Here is a 22,211-nt window from a genome sequence, read left to right as displayed (position 1 = left end):
GGGAACCACTAACTTTCCATCCGCCATAACCCAAAACATGCATGTCTTATAAATAAAAAATAAATACAGTGCTTTTTCAAAACTAATCACCTCAAATATTTAAATAAAAATAAACAAAAACAAAAAAGTCGTGGATGAGTTTTAAATCCGGTTTTATTATTGTATGTTATATTTATAGGTGTCACTTGTGTAATACATGGTCTTTGTTTATTGTCTGTTTATTAGTTATTAGTACATAATTGTTTTAATAAAACTATAAATCCCATTTTTACGTAAATCGTAAAGAACGCACCACTTACCTTGTATAGATAAACAGATCTATCGTTACTTCTAAATCTTAATTAATATGTAGAAAATAACACATAATAAGTATAAGTTTAACAAACTAAACTAAAAACACTCCGCATAGATCTCATTTGCGCATCAAACACATTAACATTTGGAGATGTTAACAAATGTTACTTTTTTCGCCGTCATTTTGAAAAATGGCGCTGTAATTCGTCTGCCGGTGAATGTTTGTGTATTCGAAGTGCGTAAGGAGTGTATGTCTTTGAGGTCCCAAATTGAATTAATGCAGCAAGATAGTCGTAAATATAATGCTGAATTATGTGGCATCCCCGAGAAGAAACAGGAAAACGTCCTCACTCTCGTAAAGGAGTTAGGTTCTTTCATTGGGAGTAACATTCAAGATGACAATATCGTATCATGTCATAGGGTTGCCAGATATGCTAAGGGTACAAATAGTTCAACCCAACCCAAAAACATAGTGGTCAAATTCTCATCCGCAGCTAAAAGAAACGAATTTATTAATGCCGCTAAATTGAAAAGAAATCACGGGTTAAAGGCAACAGACTTAGGATTTGAACATGGCTCAAAAATATTTGTTAACGAACACCTTTCACCCTACTATAAGCAACTTCACAAGAAAGCTAGGGAATTTTGTAAAAATTCTAACTTCAAATTTTGTTGGGTGAAAGAAATGAAAGTTTTCATAAAGAGGGACGAGAATAGCAAAGCCATTAATATTATTAATGAGCACACTCTGTCTTCCTTGCTAGCATCACTATAAACCATATCTTCTAATTAGTACTTTTGTAATTTCTTGTGCCAACTTACAACTTTTCTTTTTTTTAATGACTTCGTCTCAGCAATTTTTTATTTACTACCAAAACACCAGAGGCCTTAGGACAAAGACAGTAGACTTTTATCAGTCTGCCTGCACCTGTCTATACGACTGTATCTCAATAACCGAGTCTTGGTTAAATCCCAACGTTCTGGACTCGGAGCTGTTTCCTGACAACTATAATGTTTTTAGACTTGATAGGAACGCTAACATTAGTGGCAAAAGTGATGGTGGCGGTGTCTTATTGGCGATTCGTGACGTATACCACACGGAACTTGTCTCTAAGTGGTGTAATTATGACACAATAATCGAAGACATATGGGTGAGCATTACTATAGAGGGGGGCAGAAAATTATTTTTATGCACTGTTTATATTCCACCTCATGCGGCAGTAAATAACTATCTAAACTTTTTGTCTAAACTAGAAAATATTATAAGCACTAATATTAATAGTTATTTTTTAATAATGGGTGACTTTAATCTACCTAATTTAATATGGTCACAAAAACCGAATGTTAAGGATTTATTGCCTATCAACGCCACTGATCCTTGCAGCAAAGCATTTTCTGATGCTTTTTACTTTAATAATCTAAATCAATGTAATCACGTCTTCAATGCTCGTGATAAAATTCTGGATCTTATTATTTCTAATTCTACAAAAGTTATTGTAAATAAAAGTATGGATCCATTTGTGCATGAAGATAGCCATCACATGTCTTTGGATATAAATGTTTATTTAATATCGGAGAAAAACATTATTAGTAATTCATATACCAAGTTAAAATTTAATAATGCCAATTACGACACTATCAATGAAATTATTAATTCTACTCATTGGAACAAATTATTTTTATCTAAAGATGTAAATATTAACATTGCATGTTTTTATACTGTTTTAGATAACATTGTTATTAACCACATCCCTAGAATTAAGATCAATAAGGGACAATACCCTCTATGGTTTTCCAAACACACAATCTATCTAATTAAAAATAAACAAAAGGCACATAAAATGTGGAAACTGTACCGAAGACAATCTGATTACGACAACTTTTCAAATTTACGCAAAACAGTAAAGATTAATATACGCAATGATTACAAAGATTATATTTATAAAACAGAAATAAACATTGTCAAAGACGTTAAATATTTCTGGTCATTTTTTCACAACAAAAAAAACACTAAAAGCTTACCAATAAAAATGAAATTTAATGATCAGGAAGCTTCGAATTGTGTTGACATTAGTGAACTCTTTTCTAAGTATTTTAGTGGAGTATTTGAACCTTCTGATACACCAACTTTAATTGAGCCTAGTCAATGTCAAGAATGTTTTGTAGTTAACAATATTGATATAAATGACATTAAATCCGCACTTATATCTATGGATCCTAAAAAGGGACCTGGTCCAGACGGTTTTCCCTCATTTTTTTTGAAGTCTTGTCCTAGCTTGTGCGAGCCTTTGCATATTTTGTATAATCAATCTTTATCCAGCGGCATTTTTCCTCATATTTGGAAAACAGCTCAAATTGTGCCAGTATTTAAATCTGGAGAAAAAACTTATGTACGGAATTACAGGCCTATTTCCCTACTTAGTCACTTTGGTAAACTTTTTGAATCTTTGTTGTTAAAGCAATTATTCTTTAAGGTCAAAGAAGCTATTGATGTTAACCAACATGGCTTTTTCCAAAAAAGATCGGTAATAACCAACTTAATACCATTTATTCAGAGTATAAACGAAAGTATGGATAGTGGTCTGGAAACTTGTGCCGTGTACACTGACTTTTTCAAGGCTTTTGATAAGGTACATCATCCTACACTTTTCGTGAAGTTGGAGAATTTCGGTGTGCACGGGGCCCTGCTCAAACTCATTAAAAGTTATCTAACAAATCGCTCTCAGTACGTTGTCGTGAATGGAGTAAAGTCTTCTTGTACAACCGTAACTTCAGGAGTACCGCAAGGTTCTCATTTGGGACCGATTTTGTTCTCAATTTTTTTAAATGACATTGGTCAATGTTTCTCTACCTGTAGATATCTTGCATATGCAGATGACCTAAAAATCTTTACAACAATCAAGAAGGTATCAGATTTTCGTGCCCTGCAATCTGATCTTGCAAATTTTGAAAGGTACTGTACCTTAAATAAATTATTTATTAATCCAGAAAAATGTCATTCTATACTTTTTAGCAGAAAACTATCTCAGACACAAAACAAATGTGATGTCTATCTCGGGGGCACTATCCTGAAGTATGTGGAGTTTATTAAGGATTTAGGTGTGACGTTGGATTCCAGACTGCTCTTCGACGTTCATATAGAAAACATTGTTCAGAAAGCTCTAAAAAATCTAGGTTTTATAACTCGAATTACAAAGGGTTTTAGTAATCAATCATCATTAATATTATTATATAATGCGTTCGTTAAGCCTACTATAGAATATGCGACAGTGGCTTGGAATCCGATATATCACAAATATATTGACCAAATTGAAAGAGTTCAACGAAAGTTTGTAAATATAGTAAATTTTCGCTTTAATAGACAGAGACATTTTTTTACTTACTGTGATAACTTAAAATTTTATGTTATGAAGCCCTTAGAGAGTCGTAGAAACAATTTTGATTTAATATTGATTTATAAAATTATTAATAATTTAATAGACTGCCCTTTCTGTCTGGAAAATTTACATATCAACGTTAATCCTTATATTTTGCGTAATAGATCGACCTTTAGCATCTCAAGATATTCTTCAAACTATTTGTCTAACTCTCCATTGTTCAGATGCGCCCGTAGTTTTAATAATTTTTAAGAAACTAATTTGAATGATGATATATTTTTCTCCAGTATGGCTTTATTTAAGCGATACTTTCTAGATTGTCATTATTCATATGTATATATGCTTCTTTATTGTTACAATACGCTTCGCGTATTGTAAGAACGCACCGACAAAAATTGGCGGAGGTTCCGACTTTCGACACAAAAACGCTAATAACTTTTTTTCTATGGCGAATTTTTCTTTCGGGTTTTTAGCGTTATATGTAGGAAGGATGAGAGTATATAACGGTGAAAAAAATTTTTCGCCACGCCCACCCCGAAGGGGTGGGCGTGGCAAAAAACGGTTTTTTGACGAAAAAAATTTGATTAAGTCGTTGTGGAAAACTGACCGGGCCGATTTTTCTGAAACTCATTGACGTTAAAGGCCTTTATATAAAGCAGCTCCTAAAGGGCGCTTTTTAAGATAAACCCTTTAGAAGTCGGATTTTTCTGTGAATGAATTTTGAACTTTTTGCGCGGTACCTCGCGGACTTAAACGGCCGTGGGGCCTAAACGGTAATGTTCCCGATAATGCGAATAAAACAGCCCTTTTCTACGTAAATGTAGCTTTCTTTTTTATCTTAACTATTTTTTTCCAAAAGAAACTCCTTCCGAGATAAACGAGCTCAAACTTAAAATTTTTTTTTTCGAAAAAAAAAAAAGTGAATTTTTCGAGAAATAAATTTTTTTCTACTTCTAAAAAATTTTTTTAATTTTTTTTGTTTACACCGTTTGAAAGCTTAATCCTTTAGGATTAAATAGAGGTATTATTCATGGTGCTACGTATTATACGGGGTGAGCTGTGTTAACAAATATAAACCCCTTTTTGAGCCTTTTTTTGACCGTTTTTTTCTACTTTTCTTAATAACTCTTTATTGGCGGCACCTAGAAATTTCAAACTTTCAGCATTTTAAGAACTTTTTAAATCCTATTTTTCGACATAGTCTACAGTCTTCTACGTAGAGCAGTTTTTGCTCTACACCTTTTTTTAACTTTGACGCTTTATACCGGCATACCTATGACACCTACGGAAACCATTTTTTTTCTGAAATCACCGGACACTATCTGGCTATAATCCACTAAAAACCGTTTTTCTTCAAATGTTACCGTTGTTCCGCAATGCGCTGTTATTTAAGAAAAACCCCCAAAAATAAGCCGTTCCAATCAACCAGTCATACCCTCGAGACACAGGGAGCCAGCTCATGGTACAATAACGGTGGCGGTCCAGCACCAAATTGACCCAATGTAAAGGCATACGGACGACGTCATTATCGAGTCGCACATGGCCAGATGACGTAAGCGCGGGGTTTTCGGGGTATTGTGGCGGCAAATTCGGCCCCGTTTGCGCTACGAGTTAGAGTAGGAAAAGCGGTTTGAGAGAAGGATGGAGGATGTCTGGCAACAATTATAAACGCGTCGTGTTCGTCTCGTGACGTCATGAGTTATTTTATTAATGAATATTATTAGTATTATGGGGACAATTTTACGCGGTTTCTTGATAAATTACTAGGATAAATAAAATGAATATAAATATTAAGAAATATATATTTGAAATATACAGAGGGTATTGATATTACGGAACATTTATGAGGATAATAATAGTATATAAATAGAATTATACGGGGGGGTTTTAAGGTTTTAAGGCATTTATAAGGAAAATATTACTTATAATTATATTAATCATATTATAAAGGGTGTTTTAAGGTTTAAGGACATTGACAAGAAAGATAATATTTATAATAATAGTAATAGCAGCATAAAGGTTAGGACAAGGTATAAATATCTGGAAAAAAAATAATAGTAATAATAGTTTTATTTTAGTTAGGGTTCTTTTAGTGGGGGTTGCTAAATTGGTAATAAATTTATATTAATAGTTTATCAATTTAGAAAAAAAAGACATTGATGCGGTGTCAAAAAAAGGTGTATTTTTATATTTTTTTTACTATATTATTGAGGACACGGCTTTCATAGCTTCAATTCAATAAGTTGATAAATTTTTTTATTCGTTTTTTTTTTCTTTAAATTTTTTTTATTTTATTATAATTGCCTTTTAAAATAAAAATTAAAAAAAAAAACAAGAAACAAACCACTTTTTCCTATCCTAATACATTGCTTCTTATGGGACCTGATTTTCCTCTTTAGATTGTGACACTCGTATGAATCGTGGAAAAATTTGTCATAAAGCTTTTTTACTAGTTTTTGAATGGTCTTTAACCAGAAAAAAGAAATTTTGAATTCGGAGCATATTTTGAAAAAATGGTCATTTTGACCCGGATTTTGTTCGAAAATCGAAAAATGCAAAGAAATAGGTTTTCCGTTCATTTTAGAGTCAAATCGGTAATAATCTTTTTTAAAGGTACTCTAAAGTAGTACAGGATAGGAAAATAAAAAATTAAAATTTTGCCATAGGGCTCTTGATAATTCGATATTTATGTTTTACAGTTTTTTTCAATTTTCTCCGATTCTATAATAGCTAGAACCAATTCGTTTTGACAGGCGAATACCTCTTAATATACCCAAGAACTTTTATTTAATACAAAAAGTTATCAGAGTTATAGTTTATTTATAAAAAAATAAAAACCATTTTTTCGAAATTTTTCGTGGGTATACCCCTTTCGATTTTCGACCAAAAAAAAAATTATTTTTTTATTGGGCTTTTTTACTGGAAATTGTTAGTTTAGGGCTTACTTTAAAATTTGCCAATAATCGTTTTAGGAAAAAAAATTGTACGGTGGGAAAAAACCAGTTTTCTTTTGTTTTTCCCACATTTTTACTATAGTATCGCGGGTTCTGTAGCTTTGATTCAATTCGTTTATGGTTTCTTTTATTCCTTATTCTTCTCCTGTCAATTCTTTTTATATCCAGTTACTATTGGTTCTCAAAAATAAAACTGAAAAATCAAAAAAATCCACGAAAAAACCCGGTTTTCTTATCCCCAAACATGAATTCTTATGGGACCTAATCTTTCTATTTATATTGTGGCACTCGTATGGATCGTGGAAAAATTTGTCATAAAGCTTTTTTACTAGTTTTTGAATGGTCTTTAACCAGAAAAAAGAAATTTTGAATTCGGAGCATGTTTTGAAAAAATGGTCATTTTGACCCGGATTTTGTTCGAAAATCGAAAAATGCAAAGAAATAGGTTTTCCGTTCATTTTAGAGTCAAATCGGTAATAATCTTTTTTAAAGGTACTCTAAAGTAGTACAGGATAGGAAAATAAAAAATTAAAATTTTGCCATAGGGCTCTTGATAATTCGATATTTATGTTTTACAGTTTTTTTCAATTTTCTCCGATTCTATGATAGCTAGAACCGATTAGTTTTGACATACGGATATCTCGTAATATTCCCGAGAACTTTTGTTTGAAACAAAAAGTTCTCAGACTCACAGTTAATTCAGAAAAAAATAAAAATCATTTTTTCGAAATTTTTCGTGGGTATACCCCTTTCGATTTTCGACCAAAAAAAAAATTTTTTTTTTATTGAGTTTTTTTACTGGAAATTGTTAGTTTACGGTTTACTTTAAAATTTGCCATTAATCATTTTAGGAAAAAAAAATTGTACGGTGGGAAAAAGGAAGTTTTCTTTTGTTTTTCCCACATTTTTACTTATATCTCGGCTTCTATAGCTTCGATTCAATTCGTTTATGGTTTCTTTTATTTCTTATTCTTCTCCTGTCAATTCTTTTAATACTTTATTACTATTGGCTCTCAAAAATAAAACTGAAAAATCAAAAAAATCCACGAAAAAACCCGGTTTTCTTATCCCCAAACATGAATTCTTATGGGACCTAATCTTTCTATTTATATTGTGGCACTCGTATGGATCGTGGAAAAATTTGTCATGAAGCTTTTTTACTAGTTTTTGAATGGTCTTAAACCAGAAAAAAGAAATTTTAAATTCAGAGCATATTTTGAAAAAATGATCATTTTGACCCCGGATTTTGTTCGAAAATCGAAAATTGCAAAGAAATAGGGTTTCTGTTCATTTTAGAGTCAAATTGGTAATAACCTTTTTTAAAGGTACTCTGAAGTAGTGCAGGATAGAAAAATAAAAAATTGATATTTTTCCATAGGGCTCTTGATAATTCGATATTTATGTTTTACAGTTTTTTGCAATTTTCTCCGATTCTATAATAGCTAGAACCGATTCGTTTTGACATACGGATACCTCGTAATATTCCCGAGAACTTTTGTTTGAAACAAAAAGTTCTCAGACTCACAGTTAATTCAGAAAAAAATAAAAATCATTTTTTCGAAATTTTTCGTGGGTATACCCCTTTCGATTTTCGACCAAAAAAAAAATTTTTTTTTTATTGAGTTTTTTTACTGGAAATTGTTAGTTTAGGGCTTACTTTAAAATTTGTCAATAATCATTTAAAAAAAAAAAAATTGTACCGTGGGAAAAAACCAGTTTTCTTTTGTTTTTCCCACATTTTTACTAATATCTCGGCTTCTATAGCTTCGATTCAATTCGTTAATAGTTTCTTTTATTACCGATTCTTTTCCTGTTAATTCTTTTTATATTTTATTACAATTGCTTTTCAAAATAAAAATGGAAAATAAAAAAAATCGACATAAAAACCTAGTTGTCTTATCCCAATACCCTAATAAATGGGACCCTCTTTTCCCTTTATCTTGTGGCACGTATAAATCGTGGAAAATTTACTTAATAAACTTTTCTACTAAGTTTTGCATGGCCTTTAAGGTAAAAAAAGAAGTTTTGAATTTTAAGCATAATTTGAAAACGCAAATAAAATTATTTTGAAATCAGCGATTATCTGCATACTTTGGTGAATACGCCATAACTTTCATCAGTACGACAGTGAATTAATTGATGAGTTGATTCAGCATATCCACCCTAGATGTCGCTAAAGAATTAACATTAATATTTTTAGTATATTTTTTTTTATCTTGGATGGCCTTTTTAATAGAAAGGTTTACTTTACTTACACTCATGAGACCTAAACTTTTTTGCTCTTGGTTTAACCTGGCTTTTTAGGGCAGAGCCTATTCCCTTCACCAAAAATGTAGGAAATAGAGAAAATAATATTGTCATTTGCCAATAACGACCTTTATTCTCCTTAATGTTTTTAGGCTCTAATGCTACATAACATACAATCATAATTTTTAATGAAGATATTACGTGTGTGTTTATATTATGTGTTATGCTTTAATACATGTTGTCCTTATCTTAATAAAAAAATTTATATATGTACATATAATTTCTGCATATTCTATGTGAAGTATTCAATTATTATTTAAATAATATATAAAACTAATTAACTTAATAAGATTACAAAAATATTTATTACATGTCAAACCTGTATACAACTGAACTTTGTCATGATTATTTTTTATGTGCTCATATGAAAAACTTAATTTTAACTTCTGCACTTTTTTCTTTCACATCCTCCAGTTTTTTGCGGCAAAATGAATTTTAGCTCTGCTGTTGGTGCAAAATTGAAATCATGTCCCTTACTGGAATTTGACACCGGCTCACCTTCTACAAAATTGTTGACAGTGTTTCTGTTTGAAGTACCATGCTTCAAAGAAGTGGACGAACTTGTACTGGGTATAGATATGTTTGTACTAAGCAATTCTGTATTTACCTTGAAAAAAATCAAGCTTTGAAATAAATAAAAATAAGTTGGAAGTATATACTTACCTAGGTTTTTGACAATTTCTTTAATTTCTCCTTGGTTAACCTCTTTGCATGTGGAAAAGTAGTGAGGCCATTCATTGTATTTTTGTCAACAATTACATACCAATGCATGGACTGAAGGTTTTTTATCCATTTGCCTACAAGGAACAAAATTTATAAATTACCTCATTTAGGTATTAAAAAAAATGAAAGATTTAGTAAAAATACCTTAGTACCTATTCCTTGGCAAAGATATTCATTTTTCTTTTTCCAGGGGCTCTTTTGAAAATTTAAAGATATGACAGGTCCGTTTTTCGCTATGATGCTTTCAATCTGGTGCAAAACACATAACCTTTGTTGGTGTAGTCCACTAAAATAACAAAAACAAAATCAAATATAACAATCAAAACATTATGACATAACCTTAAAATGTATGTATTTTCATAAATTTCAGGATTATTCACTAAAAATTGGTAATTATGAAACTGAATTAAAAAAAAAAACTTGTATGTGTGTAATTGTGATACTTACATTTTATTTTCATATAGGAAAGTAAGAAAGATGCGGAGACTTAAAAATATCTTCCAACATTTGTTTGGATTTTGGGAACTTCCGTTGGCGGTGGCGTTTATGCTTGTGGGCCGGAAAGTGACATTGAAATGACAAGTGAAAGTCTCTTCGTCTTCTTCTTTTTTTCTTCGATTTTTATGGCTTAAGCCCGATAGCAACCAACGTGAGTCAGAATTATGCAAAAACATGTTAAGGTGGCTTTACATAAAGGAATTAAGCTGTTTACCTTCCAAACAATACCAAAGTTGTTAATTCGTTTTTTTAGGCATAATTAACAATTAAATTATAAATAATGGCTAAGAGTTAAACGATACACTTTATAATATTAAAATTAATAATAGACAGAATTTTATAACTTTTATTGCTACAGAATAGATGTAACTATTTGGTAGTATAGTACTTTTTTCAATCGGACCAAAGCAAATTTTTTAAATTATTTCCATTGTTGATCTGGTTTACGATTTTATTACCGATTCATTTTAGAACCCTGACATAATTTTGATATATGTAGGTTTTGAGAATATTTTCTACTAAACTAAAATTAAAGAGCGGAGCGTATTGTAACACATCATGGTTCTCTGAAGCATGATACCCAGAAATAAGTTAGTAATATTTCAATGAAATTTATTTTTGATTATAATATATAATAAGACCTTTCCTTTTCTCTCTGTATTTACTATAGATTGACGAAAAACAAAGAAAAACACAAAGTCACGGTCTCACAACATGTAATTAAACGGGCTACACGTGTTTCGCTCTAGTTGGAGCATCATCAGTTACAGCATAAGTGTGTGGATGGCTTCTAAAGGCCTGATGATGCTCTAACTAGAGCGAAACACGTGTAGCCCGTTTAATTACATGTTGTGAGACCGTGACTTTGTGTTTCGTCAATTTTGTATGTTGGTCTCTTACAGAATAATGGATGAGATTTTTGGACTTATTATAGATGTTAATGTTTTCCAAGTACTAAAAAAAGAAAAAGTTGGGTAGAGCACCATGCCGAGGCTAAGGTTTGAACTCAGAGCCTTATGAGGGTACGGCAGGTCTCTTCCCCACTGCGTGTTTAGGGCACTCCTTGGATAATTTTGGAGATTTTTTTTTGTAGTACTGACAAAAATTTTTAAAATTTCTACTGGTCCCCACGGACTAAAGTAGACGCGAAGCGTCTACTTGTTTATAGGAGTTACTATTAATTAAGTTAGTTTGGTTTATATTGCTTGGTGTATTTGTTAGGTTTGGTGAAAATGTAATGTTTGGCAAACCGCTTACTTGTATTTAAATTCATAAGATACTTTGTGCTTTCCTGTTATTGGATTGCTTAGTCTATCTGTAGGAGAGCCTTGTACTTAAATAAATAAATAAATAAATAAATAAATAAATAAATAAATTCAGACATTAGTATTGCCTTACGAAGGTACAAATAAAGCGATAACCATTTTAAACACGCCTTTCTAAATGTATTTACGCATTTCAATATTTTACTTTTAATCCGCCCCCAAACCAAAATCCTAAGGGATGAAAACTTAAGAACTACGGGTCAAATCAATCTATTAGGTTCATATTACACCTGTGCAAAGTGGCTTGCTTGTATCACAAAGTGCGCCTTTTTCTTGTTATTTGGCTTGTACCGCTAGCACTAATACGGACTTCTTCAGAGCATTTGTTAGGGTAAATTATCCACCACTGATAACTCTATAAAGGTCTATTGGCATTAATGAGCTGACTTTGACCTGGTTAATTATGCCCAAGGGTTAATGTTGTAGATTTTATATGTAGCAATATTTACGTACTTTTTGGTATTCTTTAAGGTGCTCATTGTGCATTATTACTTTTTAATATATTCGTAATTCGTTATTTACTTTTTGTTGAAGTTATGCAAGATTAAAGACAAACTCTTTATACGATTGAGTGATTTTGTAACAATGTTTGATAAATGTATGCCACCCCAACTGCAAACATTTATCTGATCTCTAAGACAATAAAGATACTTTATTCTTTAATGATTGTGTAAGATCTCTGCAGGAGCACGTATCTATAGTATGGTTTCCTTTTTATACAATCCACATTGTTAGTACTAATTTGGTGATCAGAACTTTTTTGTTCATAATAGAAGTTATGGTTTGAATAGTCCATTGGCCACATCATTAATCCTTACGAATAAATATGACAGACTTAAAGGCAAATTTATTTAAATAAAAAAAGGATAATAGTGTAACGATATTGCTAGCACCGAGAAACGAGCACAAGTGGTACAACTCACGACATCTCGAAGGTTAAGCGAGAACTTTCGGGAACAGTGTTCTGCCGAGTATATAAGCAGCCGCATCGTCGATAGTAGTCAGTTCAGTGCAGTTCGGAATATTGGCGCCAAATTTAAATAGTTTAAATAGATATCTCTAGTAGTCGTGAGTGGTCGTGTTTTCATACTGAAGTGTGTAAATAAATTAGTTGACTATTTTCTTTAACGCACGGGAAATAATGCTTTAATATTATATTCATTATTTGCGATTAGAGTGCCCTCTTTTAGTGCTCTATTGGCAGCATGGATCTATCAAGTTGATACAATCTATACGGATGTCTGCAGAGCTTTCGATACAGTGCATCATCCACTACTATTATCACATTGTCTTTATCTGGATATTTTGCTGAATCAACTCATTATTGAGCTTAATCGATTTTTTCCATTTTAATGGTAAGGTTTATAAACCAGTTGCTGGCTTGAAGTGCCTAGAATAAACTGTTTGGAAAATATTAAAAATTAGCTTGACTATCTCGTATTTTATATTCTCAGTAGTTTTCTTTTAGAAAATCATAATTTGTCTCTTCCAGGCAGTTGAAGCCACTTTAATAGTCTGACAAAGTGCCTGGAAGAACTAAAAAATTACTATTGACTACACATAAGTAACTTAAGCTTTTCAAATGTTTAGAAAGTAGAAAAAATTCAAAATTACCTGAACTGCCTGGAATATTCACAACATATCTTATATAGGGTTCAAATGTGTTGAAGCCTTTTTTTGCAAAATATTAAGCTTTCAGTGCAGTTGCACTTCAAAGTACAGTGCACTTCAAAGTACAAAGTATCAAGAACTAAATGAGCTACTGGCATAAAAAAAGAAATCTATACTCTATAAGCTTTGTATAGAGCTTGATAATAGAAACGTATCATCCATTTTTCTCTAAGAGACCAAACGAAAACAAAACAAAGGTAAGAACACAAAGTCACGGTCTCATTAAATCCATATAGTTTTTTAAAAGCTACACGTGTTTCGCTCCTATCGGAGCATCATCAGGCCTAGATCTACACAGATCACATTACAACAAGAGTTGTAATAGCCTTTTTAAGCTTTTCCTTTAGTGGAATTTGTTCCGTTACTGTTTGGTTAGGTCTGTCCATGTTACTTGAAAAACTTTGATGGGTTTGTAGGAAAGTCTAGGTCACCGCTGGAGAGTTTCTTACGGCAAAGTTTGTTACCAGTGTAGGGCTTTTAATTCCCAGTCGAGTTGCCAATATGAGTACCCAATATGTTTTCGAGACCAATTTTTGCGGTAACTCGACTGGGAATTAAAAGCCCTACACTGGTAACAAACTTTGCCATAAGAAACTCTCCAGCGGTGACCCAGACTTTCCTACAAACCCATCAAATTTTTGCAAGTAACATGGACAGACCTAACCAGACAGTAACGGAACAAAGAGTTGTAATGTGATCTGTGTATGTCTAGGCCTGATGATGCTCCGACAGGAGCGAAACACGTGTAGCTTTTAAAAAATTATATGGATTTGATGAGACCGTGACTTTGTGTTCTTACCTTTGTTTTGTTAGAGCTTGATAGCCTGGAATATTAACAACATATTTCTTTTTGTTTAAAAGAAAAGAAATGATAACCATGTTAAGGGTTCCTGGGTTTTAAATAGTTGGGTAGTATGCTGGTTGGTTGTTGCTAGTTTATATCAAGCATTATTCACGTACATTCTGGTATTCTTTACGGCGAAAATTAGGCATCATTATTTATCTATTCGTAATTCGTTGTCTACTTTTAGCTGATGACAGTAATTAAGTTATGCAAATTAAAAAGACATTTTGTAGCAATGTTTGATGAATGTATGCTACCCCAACTGCAAATATCCATCCGACTTCTAAATCAATAAAAATACTTAATTCCTTAATGATTGTGTGAGTTGGAGTACGCATCTATTGTATGGTTTCCTTTTTATGCAATCCACTTTAATAAAATTGATTAAACATCGAGAAACCAGCTGGTCCTCCATCATTCCGAAGTAGTACAACTCACGACATCTCGAAGGTTAAGCGGGAACCTTCCAGAACAGCCTTTTGCCGAGTATATAAGGAGCCGCATCGCCGATAGTAATCAGTTCAGTGAAGAAAAGTTCGGAGTATTGGCGCGAAATTTAAGTAATAAATAAATACATCGTAAGTGATCGTGTTTTCGTGATTAATTGACTATTTTCGATTGTTTTAATTCACACCTAGTATTTTAATCAAGAATTAAGACTAAAACAAGAAATGAGTATGAAGGTATTAACCCAGTTCCGTCCATTTTAGTTCCCAAAAGCATTAAAAGTACGTATCTGGCTTGTGTAAAAACAATTCGAATGCAAGTGAGCAATAAAACTGGCAAATTTGCGTGGCTGTATGTTTCCCCGAGTTCCATGCCCGAGGTTCGCAAACCGGAGCGGTAGAAAAGAAACTAGAAGAAACTCCTTTATTTCTTATAGACAAAAGGCTATCAGAAGTTTTCCCAAATAGATTGGAATTTAAAATGAAGTTTTCACTGTCGAAAGTCTTTATAGATCCCGGCGCGGCGAGAGTCCGCTCAAGTTTTAGTTTCGCAGATGCCTGATCTGCACCCGGGAGTTTGTTTTTGTTACGCCGCGCTGCAGTGCGAAATTGGGAAAATTTCGAATAGTTTTACTTCGACGATGAACCAAAACGAATATCCGGTTCATGGATTTCCAGTCGATTAGTGAATGTCAATAAAAAACTACCTCGAATTAAATTTAGAGTTTTACAAAGTTTGCGATTGCGTTTCCTTTCTTAGTATTATAAAATGGAGCCTGCCAAGCGATCGTCAGCAACAAGGATTTTAATTAATACACCTAAAATAATTTTCGTAATGTATTCTATGAAATGAATAAAGTTAGCGCCTACATTATGTTGAAAATTTTTGAATTTACAAAAACTTAATAAGGAATATCTGAAAATTGATTGAAAATTGAAACGAGAAGCTTGAACGCCATCATTATTATCATTTTGAATATGAAATGAGTGTAACTATATTAAAGCAATATGCAGGGCTTTTAAAAAGTATGTTTAAAGACTCATGTACCTAATTAAGTAAATAACCTTACTTCTGATTTCTGTTAACAATAACCGTGCGTAAATATGACGAGTAATTAATTAATGGCGATTTAACATACATCGGGTGCCTATTATAAGACAGTATTAGTTTTATTTATTTTTTTCAAGTCAAAAAACCAAACTAAATTCATCGAAACGAAAAATGTTATTTAGTTATTTCCAAGTTCTCTGGAACTTCCCTCGTGTTCCCTTTCTTCTATTCACGATAAAACTTCCTTTTTTAAAGCATAATGCCCAAAAATAAACTCATTTTCCCAAGTCGCAACTCTATTTACGCCACACATATTATATTTTATCCAGCGACTCCTTTGAGATGGTGCTCACGTCCATTTCCGAGCTTTTTTCATTATTTTATTCAAGTTGGGGCGATATTAACTTACTTACGATTCCGGAGACACAGAGGCGCGATCGTTTTCGCAACGAGCTTTTGGGATTCAGGTCTTCATCTTTAATCATCACTTTTAGAGATTTTATTATTTTTATACGGACGTGACCGTCAATTCAAAATTATATCGTATTACTTTTATCAATTTTTAAATTTCAAAAAATTTATGCGTATTTTCATTACTAGTATGTGTTACAGAGGATTGACATCCGATAGACATTCCATTCTACTATTCTGGACTGGCCATTCATAAAATTTCTCTAAATATACTACAAGCTGCAACGAATTTATTAATAAGTAATTTTAAGTAGGAAGTTATGGAGAGGGTTGTAAAGAATTGCATTATAAAAAAAATCATACTCTGGACAAGTGAGCACAAGTTGAAATGAAATTATTGACGTCTTACTTTCTTGTAGTAGTTTTCTATGACCTCATTAAGGCGTTTGATTGTGTACAACATAACTGGGTTTCCTCTTTTTCTTCCATTCATCTAAGGTGCTCTGGAAATATTTCTTGTGCTCCATTATCCATCAAAGTCTAATAAACTTAACCTATAGTTACAAGAATAAAAATACACGAAACTAGTTCAGTAAATTTGGTATTGTTATTGTCTCTTAACCCAGATTTGTATTTCTCTGTGTACTCTTTGACATCCAATGCAGGATCTGGTCTAATAAAGGGAATAACAGAGTCTCTTCTAGCAAGTTCATCAATCGGAAGAAATTAATGTCGATACTAGACTTTTAAATTAATTAATGACTAAAATAGTAATAATTAAAATCTATTTGAGTTAGGTTTAAGTTGGAAAGAATTATTAAGAAATTCCTTTAAAGACCATTTCAGTCATCTCAATACATCTCAGTTTTCTTATCTACAATATATCAACTTAATTTAATAAGAGTTCTGAATATTAAAAAATGTCTTAAAATGTCGATACTGGACTTTTGCATTTAAAATTGAAAAACTTACTTTGAGAAAACTCATGGCTAAGAAATATCGATACTAGCTTTTAAGAAAACTTATAATGCACAAAAAATGCTTGCAACGTCGGAACTCTATTTTATAAAACTAGAAAGACCTCTCTGGAGACCTCTCTCTAATGGTACGACATATCGATACAAACCTTGAAAATAAGTTTATTAATAATGAATAAGAAATGCTTGCAATCTTGAAACTAGACTTAATAAAACTGAAAAGCCTCTCCGAGGACCTCTCTTTACAAAATATCGATACTAGACTTTAAAATTGGAAAAATCTTTTGGTCTAATGAAGGGAATAGCAGAGTCTCTTCTAGCAACTTCATTGATCAAAAGAAATTAATGTCGATACTAGACTTTTAAATTAATTAATGAATAATAAATAAAATAATCACACAAATTATTTACTAACAATATAATCTATTTCAGTTAGGTTTAGGTTCGAAAGAATTATCAAAAAATTAATTAAATTTAACATGTCAAATTAGTATAACTTCAAAGACCATAAAATATCGATACTAGCCAAAAAAAAGTGTATAAATAATACCTAAAAATGCCTGCAATGTTGAAACTGGACTTTATAAAACTGAAAAAGTCTCTTGGGTGACCTCTCTCTAATAATGGAATATGTCGATACTAGCCTTGAAAATAAGTTGATAAATAATTAGTAAAAAATACCTGCAATGTCGAAACTAGCATTTATAAAACTGGAAGCGCCTCTTTGAGGACCTCTCGTCAATGGTACAAAATGTCGATACTAGACTTATACATTTAACATTTGAAAGCGAATTTTGACAGTCATGATCAAAAACTATCAATACTAGTTTTAAAACAATTATGAATAATGCTTAAAAATGCTAATGCCCGCAATGTCCAAATTAGACTTTATAAAACTAGAAAAGCGTCTCTAAGGACCGGCTTTAGTGGTACAGAATTTCGATACTAGACTTTTATATTTATTTATTGAAAACTAATTTTGATTGACGATGATGACGATGATTGATGTCTCTCTCACCTCACTATTTTGTACAGTTTTGATCTTCTCCCGAAGATGCTAGCATCGTAAGCAAAACACGTGGGAGAGTAAAAATAAAGAGTTTTGGTTAGTGGTAGAACTGTCTCGTAATTTGAAAATCACACCAAAGGTTCCAACCTTAAGACTCCTTTTAATAGTAAAAAATATCGACACTAGCTTAAAAAATATATTTTAAAATGGCAATACTAGTTATTTAAGATTGGAAAACCTTCTGTGAATAAACTTTAAAGGATATTAAATATCGATACCTTCTCAGTTTGTGTATCTACAATATATCAACTCAATTTAGTAAGGGATTCAAATCCAAAAAAATATCGATACTAGCCTTTAAAAAAGTGTAAAAAATAATGCCTTAAACTTGAAAAGCTTTTCTATGAACCTCTTTCTAATTGTACCAAATATCGATACTAGTCTTGAAAAGAATTTACATATATATATATATATATATACAATATTAGACGTTATTTAAGATTAAAAAAGCCTCTTTGAATAAACTTTAAAATCTATTTAATATCGATACTAGCCTACAATATATGAACTCAGTTTAGTAACGTTTCAAAATATTAAAAAAAATTAAAAATGTGAATACTGTAAGACTATAGCATTTAAAATTTGAAAACAAATTTTTAGAAAATTATTGGTTAAAAAATATCGATACTAGCCCTAATAGGCAATGTCGAAACTAGATTTAATAAAACTGGAAAAGATTTTCTAGGGTCTTGTTTTTTATGGCACAAGATGTCGATACTAGCTTTAAACAAATGTATCTTAAAATGCCATGACTAGACCTTATTAAATATTAGAAAAGCCTGTTTAAATATTCATTGATAATCGATACTAGTTCTCTCAGTTTTTTTATCTACAATATATCAACTCAATTTTCTATAATATATATGCAAAAAATTCTTAAAATGTCGATTCTAGACTTATAAATTGGAAAACCTTCTTGGGACAATTTCTAATGACTGAAATCTTTGGTAAATAGGTTCATTGAATCGTCAAAGCTCTTAGAAATACACAGGCATTAACCAAAATAGTATTATCTTAGATTAAATTTAAAAAAATATCTCGACATAAATCTTATCATACCAGGTTCGTCTTTCCTTCTACCAGATTCGCCTTTTCGTTTCCACATATACTCATTGGTTTTACATTAGTACATTCATCGATCGGAAGAACCTTTTCAGAAACTGATGATTATACCTTTTGAAGGTACTTTTATACCTTCAGTTCTAGAAGGTGTGAAATGACCTACTGAATAAGCTGGGAAACTTCTTCTGTTCCAGTAAGTCATTTTATATCAGTTCATAAGTGCCTTCAAGGATCACAGATTGAAGTTCAACTATTCCGTCACCAGAATTTCTAAAAAATCATCATGTTATGATAAAAAGTACATCAATTTCTAATTGGAAAGACTTATTACAGTTCTTCAAACAAAATTTTACAATGTCTCCATTAAAACGTATACACAAACGCTCTTATAAAACAGTTTCGTCTCGGGAGTGTATAACTGCAACTGAAGCAATAATAGTTATTCCAAGAGATTATAATAATTCCAACAAATGTCTAAGTTCTAAGTCCTTATTTCCAGGTAAACACCACAAGAAAACGGCGTGAGAATCTTCAATATGGTTTTAATGTTTTCTTGCCGCGATAATTCCGTAGGATTATAGTTGAAATCGCTCGAAAATTAAGCGGAATTGCGAGAGAAAAAAGGAACGTTTAAATAGGTATTATCATAAAAGTTTCCTCTTAAGTTGTTCTTAGTATGCCATACAAAATATTGAGTAACAGTCGAAGCATGATAGTAATAAATGACTTTGCTACTAGTAGTTATATTGCATCATCGTGCACTCTTACATGATCATATTAAATGAACACGAAAAAGTAAATTACCAAAGACTCGCTTTACGACTGTTGGATTTAGTGCAGATTTAAGTAGTATTTGATAGCTGTTTGATATTTATTAACCCATAAAAGCTTTAATTTTTTAAATAATGGTGAAAATAAATTAGGAATAGCAACGTGATTCTACTGAAACTTTTAAGTTCTGTTAAAAATGAAATATAGATGAGTTCGATTGTAACTTTTCCCTACATAAAAATAACGATCTATTCTTTCAAAGAGTCATAAATCAAGGCGTCAGATACCGTGATGCATCTAGTATAGAGAGGCAGAGGCGAATCGATAGGATTTTAAAAATTATTACCGTCGATTTCGTTTGTTTGTGCCGGGTTACGAACCAATTTTGACAGTTGGAAAAATATTGGACGCCGCGACCATAAAAGTGGATTAGGCAGCCGATAAAAAAGGGCCACCCCAACGTTACCGACCGACCGACGAAGCCGATTTACCGGAAAATCAATCCCGCGGAATTGGATGAATAATATTATGGAAGTTTTGTGAAAATAGCCCGCCTAATGCCAACGAAAATATGGGAATAACCCTGAAAATCGCGATCGGTAATCGGCTGATTTATACGAGTTTTTGTTTAGTTATTAACTTGTGAGCTTATAATCTAGTACCTGACTCACAATAGAGAAGAAATATTGAAGTCAACTGATTTATTACACACTTTAGACGACCCAAACACCTATTTACACTGTATTTATTTTTTACTATTTATTTCGATTTAAAAGACGCGCCAATATTCAAACTTACAACTTACTTGTCGCACCGTCGAGTTTAGATGACGGACAAGATATTTCTAATAATAATATTTAATAAAATACTAATATTTAAGGCAAAGGGATCAGAGGGTAAATAGTCTTATTATAGACCCATTGTGAGTTACGAAGGATCAAATAAATATGCACTTTATGACTCAGGTAATTGAGCGACCAACGCGCATAACATCCTTCTCTGCTACATTAATTGACTATGCCCTGACAACGAACAAAGATTCTGTAATAGCTAGTGGAACAACGTCCTGTAATGGAAGTGATCTTGAATTTATTTATATAAAGACTGTGTTTTATTCAACCAAAAATACGCCTATTTTTAAGACAATACGCTGTTTCAAAAGTATAAATCTGCCACAGTTTATGTCGGATCTTCGGTCTATACCCTGGAAGAATATATATCATTTAACAGATGTTGATCAAAAAATTTCTTTTATAACCGACAACATAGTTGCTTTGCTTAATTTACATGTACCACCTATAAAATTTCGCCGTACGCTCCTTGGTTGACTGATGCTGTAAGGGTTATGATGCAGAATAGAGATAAGAAAAAATAAAAGTATTGATGACTGGAATAGTTATAAACTCCTAAGAAATATGACCGCTCTTGCAATACGTAATGAAAAAAGAATCACATTTTAACTTACAATTAAGTGCTACAAAAGATGTTTGATCTTCAATAAAATTACTTGACCTAAAAAATACACAAAACAAAAATAATATTCCTAAAAATCTTGAAAATGTTGAAGAAAATAATCAGTTTTTTATTAACTCTATTTCAAAAATTAATTTAAATAAAAATACTCTAAATTATTATAAAAGTGTTAAAAATAACTTATTTCAAACGAGTTTTGGGTTTTTGGCCGTGTCGGAGTATGATATTGTAAAGGTTATTAATATCTATATTTATATTACGGGCTTTGATGAAATTAATATACTTACCATCCGACTATGCCTGCCTTTTCTACTACTATATATTGTCCATGTCATAAACTTGTGGAAAAAAGCGAAAGTTAGCCCTTTACCCAAGACGTTAAATCCTCTAAATCCTAAATTACATTAAGTGATCTGAGACCAATAAGCATTCTTCCAACGCTATCAAAAATATTAGAAAAATTAATGGAAATGCAACTTCAGGAAATATGGTAAAGACTCAATTTTACCAGTGACACAATTAGGGCTTAGATCAAACCACAGCTGTTGTACGGCATTGTCCTCTATAACTGATGATATTTTATCAGAATTTCATTCCAATAAACTAACATTACTGGTAATGCTTGACTATAGCAAGGCCTTTGATACTCTCAGCAATGATCTTTTAATAGATATTTGGTCATTTGTTGGTTTAGAGGAGGAGGCATGAGCGTTGATTGGCGTGCCCCAGGGTTCCATCCTTGGGCCAATCCTTTTTTCAATTTATGTATCAAACTTGACAAAAATATTTATTATTACTTATCATCTAAGCAGCACTATTATGCCGATGATACCCAAATATATCTTTTATTTGAACCAGGTGAAAGTTCCCAAGAAGTGGCTGCCATTAATTATGACCTTGCTAATGTCTATGAGTTTTCTAAAAATCATTGCTTACAATGAAATTCTATGAAATCAGC

At 31.9% G+C, this 22,211-nt stretch overlaps 1 protein-coding gene and 1 long non-coding RNA gene across 3 annotated transcripts in view; one reads left to right on the top strand and one right to left on the bottom strand.

Moving 5' to 3' along the window:
• The window catches only part of LOC126745834 (E3 ubiquitin-protein ligase MIB1), a 760,932-nt gene that overhangs the window by 591,300 nt on the left and 147,421 nt on the right, over positions 1-22,211 (top strand). The gene's annotated exons all lie outside the window — the stretch shown is intronic.
• On the bottom strand, positions 8,986-10,156 carry LOC126745838 (uncharacterized). Of its 2 annotated transcripts, none has more exons than XR_007663728.1 (3): positions 9,808-10,156; positions 9,596-9,729; positions 8,986-9,539 (listed from the first exon to the last, which is right to left on the bottom strand). It is a non-coding gene; the product is annotated as an uncharacterized LOC126745838 (long non-coding RNA). The 2 variants fall into 2 exon arrangements; XR_007663727.1 differs by having other exon boundaries at positions 9,800-10,153.

The sequence above is a fragment of the Anthonomus grandis genome, chromosome 16 (assembly GCF_022605725.1).
Source record: "Anthonomus grandis grandis chromosome 16, icAntGran1.3, whole genome shotgun sequence".
Taxonomy (NCBI): Eukaryota; Metazoa; Arthropoda; class Insecta; order Coleoptera; family Curculionidae; genus Anthonomus; species Anthonomus grandis.
Note: the sequence above shows the minus strand (reverse complement) of the source record. Positions and strands in the feature narration are given on the sequence as shown.